Raw genomic sequence first — 21,100 nt, 5'->3', positions numbered from 1 at the left:
TAAAAATACAAACTCCTTCTAACTGGAATGGGGAGCGAATTAAGAAACGGTTGATTTATGTTAAACCAATTTAGTTTAGGCATATGAATGATTAAGATTTTGCTTCGTAATATTTACAATGTAACAATGTCGAGAACACGAGTATCGCTTTTGAAGTTCCCAGAATCGAGGAAAAGTAACAGTAATTATAATAAACAATAAACAACTTATTAAGGAAAATATAATTTCAAATTTCAATGTAAAACGTTAGGTCCATATATTTTCAAACAAATCGACCGGTAAATAAATCTAACACAGCTCTATCGATAGCGGGATAGCGACCGTAGTATTACAACACATTACATTATATAAACATAGAACTGACACTTGCACAGAATAATTATGCCACTGTTTTTACCGTATTTTGTTCGTATGTTTTGGTAAAATCGTATCGAGCACGCGCGTAAAGGTGCGCGTGGCGTGTCGCGCTCAAGCCGACTCACGACTGGTACAGGCTGCGAGTGCGCGGAGGGCACAAGCCGCGACTGCCGAACGTTGAGTATGAGTCGCTCATCTGTTCGACTTCGCAGATGTTCGCCAACCAAAGGACCGTTATCACCGAAGTACACCACGACTTCTTGACTATACTCCTTAATACTCAATCGATTGTACCTTTAAATAAACTCAAGTACCTACTCATGTTTAAAGAATGTTATTCACTTAAAAACGTTTGAATTAATCAAAGGTTTTCACCGAATAAAAATATGTTTGTTGAATTTAACATTCGACTCAGTAAGACCATCGTTTAAACTTAAAATTTACTATAGTTGTTACATGAGTAAAGTTTTGATATTATTAATCGAATACAACAGATAAGCAACGGAATTAAAAACTAGGAGTACAATAAGTCGGGCTTAACATTGCACCCGTTCAGTTAAACCAGATGCCCCTCCATAAAATTGTATAATCGTTGATTTACAGTCAATCCTAGACAACGGTGGGGAGCACAGAGCGTTTTATATAAAGGATGTCATCGGTTTTTTGTGAGCATTAACGTATAGTTAACATAGGGGTGGGTACAATGCGTCATCGCTAATCAAGTCCCATGGAGATCATATCTATCAACAATCACATGCGAGCGCTTTATCGTTTCGAACGGACCGGTTCGAGTCAGTCGTATTTGCATTTCGCAGACCCGCTTAGCTTTAACGACTTGAGTTAACCATAGAGCGAAGTGTATTAGAAGTGATAACAACTTTAATCTTTGCAACCAACTCGCATAAATTTGCATCAAAAATATTCATTTGAATAATTTTATCAGAAGATATCATCGAAAATCATAAATTTTAGGAGATCTTGTGATTTCTAGAATACATAGAACAGCTCTACCTTATATCACTATAACAGTGCAAATATTGGGCTACGTTTGATAAAAATATAATTGATTTTACTGGACATTAATGTTATCAACTAGCGCTTCAATATCCAACCAAAATGGTTGCGGTAAACCAAACTACAAAAACATTTGCAATGAGGCACGGCATTACTCAGATCCTTTTCACATATACAAATGTGATGCTTCCTTTTTACACATACAAAATTCAAATGTCTGTCAATCAAGCATATATTCTATATTTAAAAAAAAAAACTGTCTATGATAAGAATTCGGATTTCTATACAAAAATTCAGAGTCCTACTTCCATTTTATTAAATTCTTAGGTCTTAACCATTTAACGACACTGCAAGCGTACTGAATAAATATCTTTATCATAAGGCATATTTAAAATTGTATGAAACGACGGAGGTAAAGGTTATAATTATAGTACGTATACTCGCAAGAGTGTAATTAATGAGTCAAGGGTATAATTCATCTTACGCCATTAAAGTTTCGGCACATATATATTGCTACATGGTATTTCATAGCCTTGAATTTATAGTAAAATGATCTATCAACCGTAAATTATTACTTTTAAAATATAGGTTTTTTTCTTTAAACAAATAGCTAATAAAACCTTTTTAAAAATTAATTATATAGTTTATATAGACTTAATTATATACATAATTACATATCTAAATATTTTTCAATTTTCAAATATAATGATAAGTTTTTTTTTATAAATAAATGTCAAAACTGATTTCTAAAGCTATTCTCACGGGAAGCCACTGTTTGTTGTAAGTCTATAGCTTGCTGACAGCTCTTACTAGCGGTTGCGTTCCGTAAATATTGAAACTGAGAAAAGATAAATATTATCAAATTGTTTGAATAGATATCTTAAAAATCAATGAATAAAATGTAACATGCGGATTAGAAATAGTAAATTAAGGATAGCTAAGAAGTCCTCCTACATAAGAATACACATAACAAGGTATAAATCATCTGCTATCGTCGTATCATTATTCCTACAAAATGATGAAAAGGAAACACTCTTGTTGTATAAAAATTTCGTATGTTTTGGTTGGAATGTTTTTAATGATTTGATACCAAATGTAATAAATAATATTCCAATAGATAAATACTGCGTAGGGGCCAATGATTTCTGTAAATGTAATGCAAAATGCGACATGAAGTTCTTTAACCCTTCCGCAATTAAATAACAATGACACCCACACCAGCCTTGCCATTGTAGGTGTTACTGAACTCAGAATATCGAATTGTTAGAAATATATTATAATTAGGTTAAGACTAAAAAAAAAAGCAATTTCACCACTTTTAAAAAACAGAGATAAACGTTTTCTAATAATTATTTAATACTATTCTTTAAAAAAAGAGGGACTGTTCAGTAATAACATATTTCTAAGAACCGACGTTAGTTTATAAAATGTATTCAGTGCCATCTAGTGTCGAATAGAAAAATCATGTGATTGGAAAAGCCTATCAATATTTAACGTAGTCATAACTATGCTTCATAGATGGCGTTGTTTCAACAAAATAATTTATTTTGTAATTCTTATAATTTTTAATACATTTTAAGTACACAAAATAAAGTAGAAAATGAATTCTATGTAATTTGTGTAAATAAATAATATCAAATGAATACCAAGAAAGACAAAAAAAATAATAATAGAAATAAATCCGAATTAAAGCCCTGAGTCGGCCCGTTTTAATACCTACTTAATACTGCTGATTTATAGATTAATTTGCCATCAAACCGAAGGTTGAGTGATCTAATATAATTAGACAATTACAGCCAGAACAACGGACACAACACCTTGACATATTGACAATGCGGGGAGTGGTTTACTCTTCTTTCAATGCCAATGTGTATAAGCAAATATGACCACCTGATGTCATTTGGATATTTACATCGGGTTTCTAGACTTCCTGTCCATTGCTTCGCTATCAGAGTTAAATTAAACCCATTTGGCAAAGGCACATATAATTAAATGCCTACAAGCATTCCATAGAGACAAAATTGATTATTTGTATAATTGAAAAACAACAGATTCTACCCAATAAACCTGCTATTAATTATATAGCTCATAAATGTAATGATATTGGTATAAAAACTGTCGTACAGAATAGAGAAAGTCGTACAGAAAAATTACGCTAGTACATGTACATGACACTTATTTTTCTTTATATATTATTAAATTATTAATACGAATATAATTATGTTAAAATGTTTTTAATACGGTACTTAACGCAATTTATTTATAAAGAAAGATCAAATCAATTTTATTCTTACACTCAGTTATCCGATCGCCCACTTCACAGCGAACGACCTTCATGGGTTGCACATAATATGGAATCGGTGATATCTACTAGAGATATTCTGTTTTAAGCAGTATTTCTCTCCGACTTGTTAGACAAAAATAGGGATAGCTCGGCTAATATGCATGATACCAATATAATTTATACTTTATTTAGGCACTTAGGCATTAACGTAGCTTTGTACAATTGAATATTTTTATATAAGGATCATTAGTTCCGGAGATTACCCACTGCATAAAAAACATATTTTTTTATGAAATCGGTTAGGGGACGGCCAAATGGACCACCTGATAGTAAGTGGTAATCACCGCCCATTGACTTTGGCGCTGTAAGAAATAATAACTATTCCTTGTATCACACCAATGCACCACCTTGGGAGCTAAGATGCTACGTCTCTTGTGCCTGCAGTTACACTGGCGTTGCTTGCCCTTCAAACCGGAAGACAATACTAAAAATTACTGTTTGGAGATAGAATATCTGATGAGCGGGTGGTACCTTTCCAGACGGACTTACACAAAGGGCTACCACCGATTTAACCTGTTTTAATATTAGTATAGATTAACAAAAATATAGGGTAAAATAAATCTCGAGGACATTCCTATCATCGAGATCATATCTTTTATTTTGCCCGAACTAATGCAGCTGTTGCAAAAAACTAAGGATTTTAATAATGTGAATTTATATTTTACGTAAGTACACAGATATATCACATAAGATTAAAATGAAAATGAATTATGTTATATTACATAACATCATTCTTAGTTTTTAATATAAAATAATCTAGTTTGTGCTAATTTTTACAGACCTTTTTACAAAATAAAATCTTTAAAAATTTTAAATTTTTATTTTAAATGTCTTCAAATGATAAAATAATTAACACAATAAAGATCATACCTACCAAACGTTTAGTATTTTTAGTAAAAAATTTAATACAAATAAAAATGCAAACGAAAATACAAAAAACAAAATTAAATAAATAAATTAATACATTCAAACTTTATTTCAAACTGTGCAGATGTCTCAATTTTTCTTTAATGAAGAGTGTTTGGTAATTAACTTTTAATGAATAATGTAATTTATATACTCAATTGACATTGATAATATAATTAATTAACAACGTAATTAAAAAAAGAATACAAACATTACATTGGTTTCGATTATGATATTTATAATGAAGCACCGGTTGAACTTCGCGCACAGGTTCCCCAAATTTAGCGTTAGTAGTAACATAATAGAGATATAGAGTTGAGTAAGAGGTGACAAGCTGAGTTTAAATTATCCTTTCAAAAGTGAAATTGAAAACTACATCAACTCAGTGAAACTGAAAACTACATGAACTTTTTGCCTTTGAAACGTATTGCCATATTTACTATCCTCAAACATTTCGAAAATCTATACAAACAATTTATACCTAATTTCATCCTGATGTTGATTTCATCCAAATGTTAAATTTTCATAAACAAAATACCAAGTAAATTTTACTTATAAATAGAAAACGAAAAACCGTTTTCCATTTTTCTAATATTAATAAAATGCGAACTGTCATCCCCTAATATGCCTCTTCGGTGATGTTATTTCAAAAACGCTGTAACAACTAACTTGACCTCATGAGGAGAACTGTAAACACCGATTTCCATACTGCAATAAAAATTTAAATTCTAAGTTTTACTCTCTAGATGATGATTTTCCAAAAAAGCATTAACATCTGTATTCAACTAATTAACGTAAGTCTAAACACCGAATACCATAGTTCTAGTTTTGATAATTCGAATTTTCAATACAAACTTTTATCACTCTTATGTACAGATTTTAAAAATATTTTCATGGTGCTCTAGGTGAGGATTGATAGGTTATTTGTTGAATAAGGAATTACTATACAATATTTCATCTTGTTAGACCCACCAGGCTGAGTTGTCTATCAATCATTCGTTTTAAATTGTTATTAAGTAGATAATTAATATCAATTATATACAAATACTTGACTTAAGTAAAGCCCAATGTTTCGAGTCTAATATCTCCCTAAAGTTGAAATATTATCATAACAATTTGTCATACGACAATACATAAGACAGCTAGCGTTCGTTGGCCTTTAGTTAACATGACTCAGACGAATGTAATCGCTTGTAAGTTTTGTAGTCCGCAACTTATTATATATTAACGATATAGCCTGTGAATATAACGATTAACGAACAAGCAACAAATATAAGTTATAGTTTTTAACTTTTTTCATCTTCGTAATATCATTTAATTGAAGTTAAGATAAATCTTAACCTTCAAATCAATACTAAAGCATTTTCCGTTTGAAAGATAGACGAAGGCATATTGCATTTATTTAATAGTTAAATATTCAATGTGGTATTGAATGCGTATTGATTTATGATGAGATCACTGTTTTGGTGAAGGCCCATACGTCCGGCAGGACACGCCGCGTCCTTCCTCACCCATCCGGTACAAGCACATATCAGACAACGGGCTGGCGGCAGGCGGCCTCACGCCGACAGTACCGTTAACGTATTTGCACATCGTGACTACACTCATTTTTGGAACGTTCGCTTTTCACATTTGAATACATTTAGTCCGTTGAACCTGAATTATCTTTGCGTGATCGAGCTACCGTTTTATTGTTTGCTAGACCAAAGTGTACGAGGCGTATTGAAACTTCCCTTTAAATACTAACGGCTGATCGTAATTATTGTTGATAACAAGCGGATGCAATTAAGATTATTACAGCGAATTTATAATTATAATATGTGATCAAATAACGTAATAGTTATTGTTTGTTAAAATATTCCCTATAACCAGGATTTATATGAATTTCATTATGATTTGTAAGCGTGGAGTTACAAAATTCATATTTAACATACGCCAATAACACACTTTTTATTCATAATCGCTTTGTTTCGTCATCGATATGATAATTAGATTAATTACAAAAGATGTGTTATGCAATGCGCAGCCAACTCACCACTAACGAATGTGGGCTGTCCGCATTCGTTTGTTGTTACCATAATATCATTATTATGTATTTATCACATGAAATGAAGTAATCAAATCACGACTCGCACTCGTAGAGGTCAACACTTTATATTAGATTAAGATTTAAAACACATAATTAATTAAATGTTAAATGTTCTAATTACTTATATAATTGAATAGATAACATATTGCTAGCAAAAATATTACTAACCTAACATATTATTTGCATCGACGAGTCAAATTAAATTACAAAGGAAATAATCAATTACTTGTTTATTTCAATTTAAAAAGCATTAAATTACACAGTAGTGAACGTGTGTCGTATGAAAAAATAAGTTTCTATTTAAAACTGTAGAAAAGTTGTATGTTACCGACATTTTTAAATATCATACTCATTAGATTTGTTCATTTTACCTACCATATAAATAATCGAGAAAAATATGAAGGCTAATATTATGTTCTTTATAATATAAAAAAAAATACAATAAAAATTCACTTAGATGCAAAAAACTTAAATATATTTTTTTAATAGTTACGTAATCATCTGGAGTCGTTTACCTATATCTTAACAGAATTGCCTTGCATTTACTGACATCAATCATTACATCATCATCAATATAAATGTACAACCAGCGGAGATATTGAATAAAATAATATCTTCAGGAAAAGTGACAACGTTGTGACGTGAAAATCTTTCTAATAAGGGCATTTAAATAGGACACATTTTTAAATTAAACTTAGGCGACCTTCGAGAATAATCACAGCAAATTTGTTTTTATCAAAATCGGTTCAAAAAATATTACAAAGTCAATAATCCTTTATAATCTACACAATAAGCTTTCACTGAGATTTCATTCTAGATTCAAAAATTAGAGATCTCGACAATAACAAAACAGCATTTACTACATCTCCTTTTAATAAGTAATAAATATTTTCCTAAGCACAGACATTTCAGGATAATTTAATAAAAATGCAATTGGCAGTAGCATAGCGAGGGTAGACGAAGGGAATGAAATTACGGGGGCGTCGCATCTGCCTCCGGGAAATAGCGCGCCGCCGCCGGACGCAACAGCCTGCCTCTGCGTCTCGATACATTGACGAAGTGATTTATAACGCTTACGTTATCGCCAAGCCAATTTGAGGAGACGTCAATATTGATTAAAAATATTTTAACTCATCTTATACATAACGCTACATGGAGTAAAAGCTTTAAGTTCACAGTGTGAGCTTGCCTGAGCATACATACCGGCTTTTTTATTACAAATTTACAAAACATTTAAAAGCTGTAATTAAAATTTACTTATAAACGTCAAAAAACGTATACGAATTAGAAAGTATCAATGGGTCTGTTACTGTACATTTAATGTTAATAATTATAAATGGAAATCTAAGAGTTCAATACTAACTACTAAATATATAAATAGACAGAAAAGCGTATATCCTATTTCTGTATACGTGGATATGAGTATACGACTGCTCTTCGCGAGATTGGCAGGTGAATAGTGTTCACGAGAATTTGTACGAACACGTACACATAAATATGTATGTATGTATGTTACACTCAAAGATATTTGTACATTTAAAATACAAATGAATCAGGCATTTTTAAAGCGGGTCGTGTTCGATGGCACAATATAAAGTACGTACATTAATATGTGTTGTTTAAACATATAATATTTTCAACGTAAAGTAGATTATATTGGTAATATGCAATGTCGATTTAATCTTAATTTGTAGGGCTTTTTAACATTGCAATTATGTCACGGCAGAAACCTTAGCAAGTTGTTTTATATTTATAACCTTGTTGTTTAAAAATATATATAAATGTACTATACTACGCACTAAGTTATACGGTAATTATTTTGACTACCACTTCAGATCTTATTCCTGCGTCAAAAATTATTCTAAGTGTATCAAAAGGAAACGATACCGTTATTTGTTTGAAACGTATTCAGTAAATATTAGGTGATGCTTAGATGAACAATATTTGATCATGATGAATATTTTTGAAGTGAAACTTTTTTCAAGGTCGATATTGAGTGCTCCGCATATGAATCATTTTTGAGGAAAAATAAATTACTTACGTATAGTGAAATTGCTCATTTTTGTATAGAGCCGACCTCTTACTTTTAACAACTTTACAGCAGATTAATAATATACTCAATAGGGCAGAGAGCAAAATGAAAACAGGATTAAAATGTTATATATGTATATTTACATAACCAATAAAGAGATTTCTTAATACGTACAAAACCCCCGAATCAATATGAAATGTTATTACAGTTTGCTTTTATTGTTTTATTACACGGTCACTTGATTATAATAAACAGTGGACAACTTGTTGATTATGCTGGAGGTCATTATGCATCTTGTTTTCCGTCAATAATCCATATTCGGTCGAGCAAGGCGCTGACGTAGACCTTTATTTACACCAATACTGGTCTTACTTCACTTAAGAGTTTTATGTCAAGGTCACATTAGTACCAATATCCGCTGACTCGTGATTTAATAGTACTTATTTAACAATATAACTTCCAGCCAAACTTTAAAAAAAAATACTCAAGACTGTTTTCTATTACAGTAATTACCTATTGTGCTACATTTCGTTGGCTAGTAAAGTGCTTCTAATATTAAAGCAATGTTTTCTATAAATCGATTAAATTGAATAGGACAGGCATGTGTTGAGCGTCTCCATTATTACAAATGGTTTTATTGTATGCCTACAGTTATACACGCCCATTTTTCTATTGTTATTACGAACGAGCACCACACGAATGAGTTTCAATAGGTTCGTTCGACTAAATAAGTCCATATAAGGATAAAAGAAAGAAAGAAATGCGATAAAACGCAGTTAAATGAATTCAAACTCAAATGACTTAAATGAAGAAATGCCCTGATTTTTTAATTGACCTTAATTTGTCTAAAATGTAGATAACGAGGCACGTCGCTGATGCTCAGATTAGTGTTACCAATTTAATTCTGGGTAGACTTTAAATTAAGTTATCGTGACTGCGTACCATAACTCATCACGATAGAAGCCAATATGTACAAACTCTCAGTTGTTTATAAACATCGTAAAATACAGATTTTATAGTGTTAAATTAAATTGTACCATACTGGTGGTAGGGCTTAATGTAAACCCATCTGGTTTGATACCTCCTACTTATATTCTACCACAAAACAGCAATACTTAGTATTGCTGTGTCCCAGTTTAAAAGATAAATGAGCCAGTGTAACTACAGGCACATGGAGTATAACATCTCAGTTAACAAGGTTTATTTATGGTTACTCAATGGCGATCTAAGGTATGGCTAAAATATCTTAAGTCGATAATGTCCATGGGCGATGATCGCCGCTTACCATTAGGTTGCTGAGTTGCTCATCTACTACGTCTACCTATTTTATTTAAAAAAAGGTTGTCATAGTATTGAGTTCATTCGAGCTTATATTTTTATATTATACCTATTTAAATTGCTGAAGAGAAAAAAAATAAAAACTTTGTTAAATTCTTACAATCCTGGTTCCATTATATTCCGTAGACCACCCTCTGATATTCTTTAGTACACAGGTTATTTTGTTTACTACATTTCTCAGCTCACGTGCGTGGGCAATGCCAACTGTATGTCGTGTACATATTTAAAATGCAAGCAGGAAGTAACCCAATGCCAGAATGCGGAACACTGAAGCATTATTAGAATTGAGTTCAGATATAAAAGTGATTCTTTTGATCGTTGGTGTGCTACCTCACTTAACCTGAAAGTATTTTTGGATGTGAGTTTTGTTCTTTATGTGAAATTGATATTCCTTAAATGGAATATTTTCTTCGGATAAGATTTACTATTTACTTAACTTATTTTAGATCAAAAACGAAGAATTCATCATTCTTTATCTCGAGATTACTAAAGTTAGATGCCTGGATTTCAAACTTTTGTAATCTCGTTTACTTATTGATTATAATTGATAGCTGTTATTCTTCATATTAATATTTATTTATGTATAATAGTATTATTTTATTATTATAAAACTAGCCCCAATTCAAACTAATTACAATATAGAACACATAATGAACCCTACAATTTTTTCGAATAAAAGCGGAGGTTCCTTATCGCTTGTAATGAGCACATTATTTTTGCGGGTAATAATCGTAAAATACATCAAGATATATGCACGCGTCGCAACAGGGGCTGATTCCCCGTCTGGACCATCGCCGTGTCAATATTTTCGCGGGAACAGGCGTTGTCATGGCAACGAGGGTGCACTCTTGTTACGGTCGCTGCCCTCCTTGTACAATGCATCGAAAAGAGACGGAACGGAGGGCGAAAAGTAAAAGAGGCCTCTGTTGTCTAGGGTTTAATGCAAGGGACCGGAGTATATTGCACTACATTGTACGGTAATGATCCATAAATATAGAATGTCGGCAAGATTGAGAAGTGTTTGAATTTAGTGCTTCGTTATAAAAGATTTTTCACAATAACCTTCGGATAATTTACAACAATATTGACGAAATATATAAAGTAGATGCACATCATTATCTGTTGCAAGCCACTGAAACAAACGGATTAGCAGATTCATCACATCTTCGTTGATTGCAAAAATAAGCACGTATCGACTGTTACAGATCAAACACGATACGCGCATGACCGATTCCGTCGATTAATTATTTATTTTAATTGTACTTTACAGCAACAATGGAAAAGGAAAAATTTTCACTGTTTGCAATCTATGTTTTCTCTCTTACGTAATGCATATGAAAACATTAAAAAAAAACATGTTATTAGTAATTTGTTACACAAATCAAATTAAAAAGTTTGATTCAACTAAACTTTATAATAAAGCATCTTTAAATAGTCAATGTTTAAATATATAATACCTGACGATATTAAATACATTCTACCGTTTCGGAAAGCAGCCTTTAGAAAAAAAACGGTAAGAAACTCGCGCATCCTAAGTAGCATAGTCGCGATACCCAAAACGCAAAATATTATTACTTAGTGATAAAGTCCAGATAATTTAGTGGTAAGTGCATGTCTGATAAAGGGTATTTTTATGTTATTCTAATGTTCGAGATGTAGGAACATATTATGTATCGACGCCATTTATTCCTAAAACAGCTAATATACTGTGCTCAATACGCAAGTTATAATATGTAACGTACCAGAACACAACTGTTTTAATATTGCGCCTTGGACTAACATAAGCTTTTATTGGCAGCGTGTCAAACACTACCAAATTATGACTTTTGTCACGAAATCCCATGACGTGTCACCATGTTGTGGGAACGTAATCGTACTCGGTATGAAGTATAAAATTCTGAGCGTGTCGTTTGATTTACATTTAGATAAGACCAACCTCAGCATGTCTGCTTATAACGTACTTCATAATTAGCTAGGTACCTAATTTCAGACGTTAACGTTATGCTTATTTAAGGTAATCTAGTTGAAATAATTCACATCATAATTCCGTATATAAAGCTATTAGTAGTTAATTGGGCATTCAACCTAAGTCATCATAGTATTTCAGTAATTCATCGCAATTATGTTAAGCCCGCTTACTTGTGTTACTTGAAGTTAAAAGCCTCTCACGTCAAATAATATAAAATATTCTCACAGTAATGTGAGAAGTATCATCCAGCGCCCGCAACTGGTCGCGCTCTGCTGCTCGTTCTCATCTGCTGAGACAATTTCTTGTCTCTAAAATGATTATCTTAAGATTTTTATAATTAATTTCCAATCCTCATTAACGGCATACATAATTCAATTGATGTCTCATTAATTGTTTTCTCTGTCACTGTTACAATGTCGCATATTGCATTTTTCCAATTTATATATCTATAATTTATAAGTAGTATAAAACGATCGCTTCCTGCCTCTGTCTGTATCTATTATATATTCTCGAACAAAAAGAGCAATAAACGACGAATATACTTTTTAAATATTTTTAACAAAAAGGCTTAACTATATCAGTGTTTTATCCAAAAAACTCTTTTCGTACGCTTACATAACTAACAATAAAAACCTTGGGAGAAATTTATTTAAAAATATAAGTGATATTAAAACAATTTACCTACTAGAAAATTGTAAGTCTTAAAAATGTCTACAGAAAAGCTCGCAATAACAATTGTCTATTTTATAAGATACTAATATTATAATAATAACTAATTTTATCTATTAGAAATAACAGGTTATTTGCGAAGTCAATTTTATATTCAAATGAAAACATTTGAAGAAAGGTAATATTTCCTTTTCCAAATTATGTGAAACAAAAAAAAACCTTCGCTGTATAACGGGTAGTCAGACAACAGATACTATAAAATGTAGATTTTGACAGTTTAAACTATCCAAATTTGAATAATAAGCATTATACATTTATGTCTTAGTGTCACAGATAATTCATAAATAAATTTTAATTTATTATTCAATAATATTTTAAATATTCATATTTCTTACATAGGTATTTAAGTTAACAAATAATTAAACGTTATGAAATAAATAAACATACATCCTTCCTTGCTAAGAACAATTCTCATTTTCTTTATTAATAATTCACGGCGGGTCAATAATTAATCGGGACTTTCTAAAGACGTCTGCCATCTGCTTTGCTACTACCGCCGTTCCTTAACCATATTATTTAAAATATTCTCAAAGCGCCTACGTTGAACATTAGGTACATACATATTGAATGAACCCAAGACATTCTAATAGACTATAATCTAGACACGCGGTAGCGTGTCAGCCAAGTTCTAGTAACAGAACTGGCGTGCAGCACCGTGTGTAATATTACACGAACCATTTGGAGCCACTTTTGACCTCCTCATAACTCAAAAACTATTTTACATAAATGTGTCAAATTTGGCTCATATATTGAGACTCGCGAGATACATATGTGTTCCAAATTTCATAAACGCATCTCAAATGGTTGTTTAGATATTAACGTCTAAAAATCGTCATTTTTATCACTGACTGACCTATAGATCAAAACTATAACCTACTTCCAGGTGACCTAGAAAGTTGAAATTTGGCATGCAGGTAGATAATTAGGCCAATATAAAGGAAAAAATCTGAAACTGGTAATTTTTTATCATTTTATTATATTTTTTCATTTTATTGGGTCTATAGGAACACTTATATACTTAAGTTCCTGTAATAAAAAAAATAATGTAAGAACCAGCAATCAAAACTTATGACAGCCGGTCTTAATGTGGATTTTAAGGTCTTCACGTGCATATATAACAAGTTGAATACCACCCTTAAGTTTTTTAAATCCAAATATTTCGGTTTTATTGCTTATTAGTATAGCCGACTTTGGTATTTATTACGTTATTAACTACCATTTAGCGCACATCAATGGTGCAAAATCTATATATATACTTTAAAAAAAATAATAATAGGCATTTCGGTACACGGCGCGCGACGCGACGCCAGAGCAGCGGGATAGGAGCGTTGCGATTAAACCTTAACGAGGACGTGTCTGAGCGAGTGGCAACCGCGCTCATAAGAATTATTTCAATGCCTTCCGATGGAAGCTGCCTAGTCTATTCGACTGCATATTTTTTGTTTGAGTATACTAGTATACAACAATAAAATAGGTTTCGTGAGACTGTAGTAGAGTATGTATATCGTAACAGGAATGATTTAAGTTTGTACTCTAGCGCTACAAACGGGGATCCTTATTGCTTGGAAGAACAGTATCGAGCGAGCATGCTGATGTCAGCAAAGTACTGGTGAATGGGTCCAATGGAAAAATAGAGAAAGCACATTGAGGACGTCGACAACAGCAAAAGCGCACGTAAAATAACAATTCAATTTAAACATAATTTTATTTGCGAACTAGAAGCCAAACCAAGTTACAGATATTAAGTAATGTACATATATGTTCAAAGGAAACAATTCTCTATTTGCTTAGCATATTCTACTACTATAAACAAATCACAAGGCCTTCGCCTTGACGGTGCTCTTTTCGACATAGGCTCCTCTATATTAAGTAAAGAGCAGGCTTACGTTGGCCTCTCTAGAGTTAAAAACTTAGATGGAGTACATCTTATCAATTTAGGTCCAAGTCAAATCAAGACACAAGAAAGCTCTATTGTAGAGTACAATCGTCTGCGCGCATTATACCACCCCTACTTGGGCAAATTAAGTATAAACAGAAAACGCGTAAAAAATATCCGGACACTGAATGGGCAATTCACTCGAACATTTCAGAGGTACCTACAAGAAAAATAAGAACGTATCAAAAAAAAGACAATTATACCCCGTAAACATAAGAAAATAGAATAGCTTAACAAAAACTAATTTAATTAATTTACTTAATTAATTTGGTATTAATTTTGTTATTAATAAGTACCTACTAATAATTTATATACAAAAAGTAGTGATATCCCATCAAAAACATAAATGTAAAAATGAGAGCCAAGTTAAATATTATGATATATACCTTGGTTGTTGTCTTCAACGACAAAAGAAGTGAGATCTAAATTTGTGCCAAGTTAAATAGTCCTTTCTGAAATTTATTTATAACTACATAAAATATCATTTCTTCTTATAACTTGGGATAATATATTGTTGCCTAAGGTCTGACTTGGCTAGTTCTTATATGTTTATAAACACAAATTGTAGTTTGTGTTTAGAATAACAAATTATAACTCAGAACATCTAAGAAGAATGGAGGACAGCTCAGTATTGCTTAATTAGTATTAACGTACATTAAGAGCTGCGATGGTCCAGTCACTAGAAAACATGAATCTTAACCAGATATTGCGAGTTGATATCCAGACAAGTACCATTGAATATTTGCGTGCTTAATTTGTGTTTATAATTCATTTGTAACAGGCTTAGAACTTACGAAGGCTATAATATAATTTGTATATGAGAACTAGCCAAGTCAGACCTTAGGCAACAATATATTATCCCAAGTTATAAGAAGAAATGATATTTTATGTAGTTATAAATAAATTTCAGAAAGGACTATTTAACTTGGCACAAATTTAGATCTCACTTCTTTTGTCGTTGAAGACAACAACCAAGGTATATATCATAATATTTAACTTGGCTCTCATTTTTACATTTATGTTTTTGATGGGATAGTATATTTTTGTTAAAGTAGAACTATTTTGAAACTTGATATTACTGGAATTGAAAAGCTAATGTAGATTAAAAAAAAATATTCATATTTCTTTATGAGGGAGATTTATCTTAAAAGTACCTAAACTATTCACAATAATAATAATAAAGCTATGACGTCATAATTCGGTAAAAATTGTTCCTATTCATAACAGATCGCATATATCTATTTTTATATAATAAAATGTTGGGAATTTTAAATTAAGAAGTTCATATTAATCATTCGAAATATTTTACCGTTCAACGTAACTGTAAATAATTATATTGGATGAATTATTTTACAAATTTCCAACTTTTTTACCGCAAAATTATAAATCGATAATATAATTACGTACCTACTTATTAAATGTGTCTTGTGTCGGTAACAAGAAACAAAAAAAACAAATATTGAGAATTACCTATTTCCCGTCGTCATCACACATAGACGTAAATAAAAGAAAATAAAAAAAGAAGTTCCTATTTTTTTGTAATATTTACCTAAGTAAAAAGTTTTATTAACAGTAAGTACTATAAAACTCTAAACGTCCAGTTACACACTTCCGCGTAAATATTAACTGTAAGACAAGAAAATAATAGTCATCTAATAAGTAGACAAGTTATATAAATTATTGCAATTTATCACTTATTTACTTATATAGTCATGTTCAAAAGATAGCCGTGGTCGCATGTTACCTTGCCATAAACGAGGACCTTGAGGGCGCCGTATTAAATTTAGTATGATGACAACAAGCGGCCGATCTAAAAGTATGTAATGATACCACATTTGTCAATTATACTTACTTACTTACTAGCTAGTTTAGAAGATATCTGAGAATAAATAAACATATATTTATACATAGGCTGGTGAAATAATATAAATAGTAGTCGGGTTATAAAAGTCAAAGTGGGATATTTAAATCTGTTCGTGTACGGAAAACAAACACTATCTCTTTTATTTTATATATACGTGTCGTATAGATTATATAAAGACTGGGAGCTAAAATTAAATACAATGACCTGCTACTTTGTCACTTCGCTGTGCCATACTAGTGATAGCTTCTCGTTTCAATCTGATTTGTTACGTGACGGAAACAAATCATTTAGAAGTGTTTACGCCGATAAAGCGATTTGATAAGCCTTTACTGTACTTTCTAAATGAAGATATTTTGATCACAATAACTAAACGCTTTATTAAATAACGCTAAATTTATAAATATATAAAGATTATAATTTAAAAAACAAAGTTCAAAATTTATATAAAATGCATTAAAAAGATACAAATAATACATTTGAGTTGTCTAAGGTTTTACCTATAATTAACATAAACAACTTCATTTATGATACACGAATATTAATAACGAAATAAATAGGAATATAATTATAAATAAGTATTTATGTACACAATTTATATGATAGCTTGCAAGTAGCGCATAAATAAACTAAGTATATATATACAGAATACAAAAATAGTGTAAAAAGAGTTTGGACTTGACAATTATTTTTTTTTCGTCGTTAAATTTTAATGGGTCTTATTAGAGTTGTATTACTGTAGGCTGAGAAAGCTGTTTTACCCGTACGTCGTAATATAATCACTAATCAAAGAGCAATATTATTATAGCAAATGTATACTGTTCTTAGTGGAGTGAAAACGTAAAACGTCATTGCAATTTATCGTTAGAACCAAGTAAATTACTTAGAAAACAATCATAATGATCGATCCGCATGTACCTTCTGTGCTAAAACAATCTTACTGAAGTAGCCTTCATGCCGATTTTTCTTCTCATATGTATTAAATTTTCTTACATAACACTAAAATACTAACCCAAATATTAAAATAGATATATATGTATATTATTATATTTAAAACAATCAGCGTCGTCTAAACAAGCAATCTTAATAGTATACGTCACGTTTACTGTTAAGATAGCTGTAATTCAAACCTTAAAGATAAATCGACTATATTTTACTATTGGTAAGAAAAATTACTGTATCAAATACTTTGAACTAAAGTTATCAGAAAGTCGAACGTCATTAAATGAACGTTAATTTAAGCCGTTTTACTATAACTACCTACGAAACTAATGAACCGATTTCGTTTAGAAACACGTAATTCGTAAAACGTAAACGTAACGTAAGTTTAAATGATCTAAATCGGTAGTATTCTTCGATGATCTAATAAACATGATTTATCAGGAATTCCAGAAAATCGGCGTGTTACACGTCGATTAAAAATAATGAACAGACAGATTTAATGATACATTAAAATTAAATAATAACATTTAAACAAAATATCGAATTGATTGATGGAATTCGATCGATTATATCGAAAAATATGTAAAATGAGGCAATATTTATTCGGCTATGCACTAGTTTGTGGTGTGAGGCAGGGAGACCTGTCCTTCCTAGTTTATTTAATTTAGTATCGACGAGCTGGTAGTTACGAGTAAAAGCCGTGCTGGTAGTCACATAGATAATGTTTGCATTAATAACATCAGTTACAAGGTGTATGTAGTTGTAGAAACTAAGGTATAATAGTCTAAGCCTCTCCCTTTTTTTAATGAATAATATCAAGCTATAACTTCAAGATTAGCTTCGTTTTGACGAAGCGCACTACTTATCTCTCTTCGAAAATCTCTAAGGTATTAGAATAAGTTATGGTTGTTGTACTTCATAAAGAACATGGTTATTCGGTGATTATCTAAATTGTTTTTACTAACAAGTTTTTTTAACGAAGCGAACACTTTGCTTATATACCATAAGTATTTTTAAACAGCCTTTAGAAATGTCTCTAAGTTTAAGTGCATAGAACTAATAGTGACGGGACAATAAATGGCGCTACAGATGCCGAGCGACGAGTGTGTTCGTGTCTAAAGTAGACGTAAAAGTGACTTTGTTTAGAGACCATTGTCAAAGCTTTCATATCAGCACTTTATGAACCAACTACACCCAGCGGGCCTACAATACTCTACGCATTAGATATAATATCAGCTGCGTTCAAAACTGCTTCTCTTTGCACTCATTCGGGAGAGCACCAACAAATGCATTACAAATATAGCTTTAATAATTTTGCAGCAAATAAAATATTCTATATCATCTGTATTAATATTATACGTGATACGATTATAATAAAAGTGGAAAAATTAAGATAATATTTTTCTGTTAATGTTTATCAAATAACTTTTGTCACTGGAAAAATTTATTAAACAGGTAGGTAATTAGGCAAAAAAAAAATTACAACTTAATGCGTTTAAATTTTAATAATCACGCCACAATTCGTCGATTAGTAAATGGATAAGAAACAGACATATCGTTAAAAGGTTTACGTAATATATATTCTAAGCATTATGAAACTATTGCCGAGGGACATAGCAAAACGTAAGTTCACTTGCACACACATAATAACGAGTCACTTGTCTCGTGTACGTATATACGAAAGTATACAGAAAAAAATATAACCGGTCACTTACGAAACACCTTTCTTTATAAGAAGTTTTGATTCTAATATTTATGTATGATGTACATATCATTATGACGTAGTTTGGTGTGTAAATAATTTCACAATCCCGCAAATGTGTATGATAATGTAATGTAAGCAGCTGACATAGTAAATTTGCATAAACGAAAGAGCGCTTGCATAAAAAAAAGAATTGAAAGTTTTTCTCATATTTATATATTTCTCGTATATATATTTAAATAAAAAATAATGTAAATAATATATAGAATTATTTACGTAAAATGCCATTACTGCGTATTAATATTATTTATTTCGATAGCAAAATATTAAAAAAATAAAAAATATATTTTGAGAACGTAACAAAGAATTTAGCAGTTTTCATTACACTTCCCTAAATACGTATTATGTATACAGAAACGAGTAGGTACCTAATCAATAATGCTAATGAAATGTCATTTTAGGTATTGACGACGAATCTTATTTAATTATATAACAAATATTTTTAAAAGAGCAACTACAGATGCTAACTAAAAGACATTTCAATATCAGCGTATATCTACCACCTTTTTTTCTCAATATTTTTTAGCAAAAAGCAACTTCTTCACAAAAATTTCGCAACATTATTTCGCTCTAAAGTAGTCTCGTTTAATTTTGAAGAGTTTGCATTTTAATTTCCAAGAGTCGAGTACAACAATAGCAGCGCAATGCGGGAGCTTGCGACCCGTTCCAGTTTGTCCGATAAACCGCTGACCGTGGGAGGAATGCTTCCCTGACCTCTCGGAACATCTAATTGAATGATGGACCACTAAATATTAGTTACGCAGTACGCTCTGACGAGAACAAACATCGAACAAAAATGTCGATGAACCTCCTATTTACTGCTAGTTATCTTCGTTAAAAAAGTATCGATAATAATGTATGTTAAGTGAGGTTCTGAGTACTTTATTCAACTTGAAATTTAATTAGTGCTCAAATAGAAACTTTTCACATAACCTCTTTAAATACTTTTTTTATTCGTACCTATCGAGGGCATTTGCATAGATAGCTATACCATCTTATTATACTAGATAATATTATAAATGCGATGGTTTGGTTGGATAGATGTTTGTCACTCAATCACGTCAGAAGGGATCTGAATAAAATTTTATACAGAAATAGATTATAGTCTAGAATAGTACAAAGGCAACTTTTTATCCCGGAAAAATCTACCTAACACTTACCTGCACACGCCCTCAAACCCTTCATACGCACGCAAGCGGAAACTAGTTTAATAAATTAAATTCAATATATATTTTGACCTATCAAGTTTTTTTAAAACTTCTAAAAAAAAATTAATAGTTAAAAAAATATTTATCATCTACATAAAATTCGCAAATGTGGAATTATTATGAAACAAAAAATTATCTTACGTTATTTTTTTTAGTTAATATATTTTGTAATTAACTAACATAGAGATTTGTGGGGCAATATATTATAATGTGCAACATGACCGCAGCAAAAGTGAAAAAGTCCAGTGCTGGTTATAATAATGATAATTGTAAAGATACAATAAAATTTGACAAAAAATCTGCTCAGTTGCCTTCGTCTCAAGAGCTGGAGGTCAGGATGTTCGATGGATCATTTAAGAAACTGTGCTCGTTTCTACTGAAACGATCTAACTAACCTAGTTAGTTATATTAAGTAAATATATAATTAAAATGCTATCACAATATTGCACCAGCTGCATTACAGAGCTGCTATACGTTGATAAGTTATTTTAAAAGTAGAACTATTATCAGTACGAATTATATATTTCTAAATTGCCTAACAAAAATGTACTTATATGCCGTTCGTATTTAACCTCTTTCTTTCTTTAATATCTAATAATACACACGGTTGGAA

At 31.1% G+C, this 21,100-nt stretch overlaps 1 protein-coding gene across 2 annotated transcripts in view; it reads right to left on the bottom strand.

Annotated features, from left to right (window-relative positions):
• LOC125069305 (ras GTPase-activating protein raskol) overlaps window positions 1-21,100 on the bottom strand; it is a 146,286-nt gene that overhangs the window by 119,114 nt on the left and 6,072 nt on the right. Inside the window, exon 1 of one of the 2 annotated variants that reach the window (XM_047678754.1) lies at window positions 398-479. The exons of the other annotated variant lie outside the window; for it this stretch is intronic. The gene's annotated coding sequence lies outside the window, so the exon portion shown is untranslated. Of the gene's footprint in view, window positions 1-397; window positions 480-21,100 lie in introns of those variants that run through there. 2 annotated transcript variants of the gene reach the window in all.

This window comes from Vanessa atalanta, chromosome 2 (assembly GCF_905147765.1).
Source record: "Vanessa atalanta chromosome 2, ilVanAtal1.2, whole genome shotgun sequence".
NCBI classification, from domain to species: Eukaryota; Metazoa; Arthropoda; class Insecta; order Lepidoptera; family Nymphalidae; genus Vanessa; species Vanessa atalanta.
Note: the sequence above shows the minus strand (reverse complement) of the source record. Positions and strands in the feature narration are given on the sequence as shown.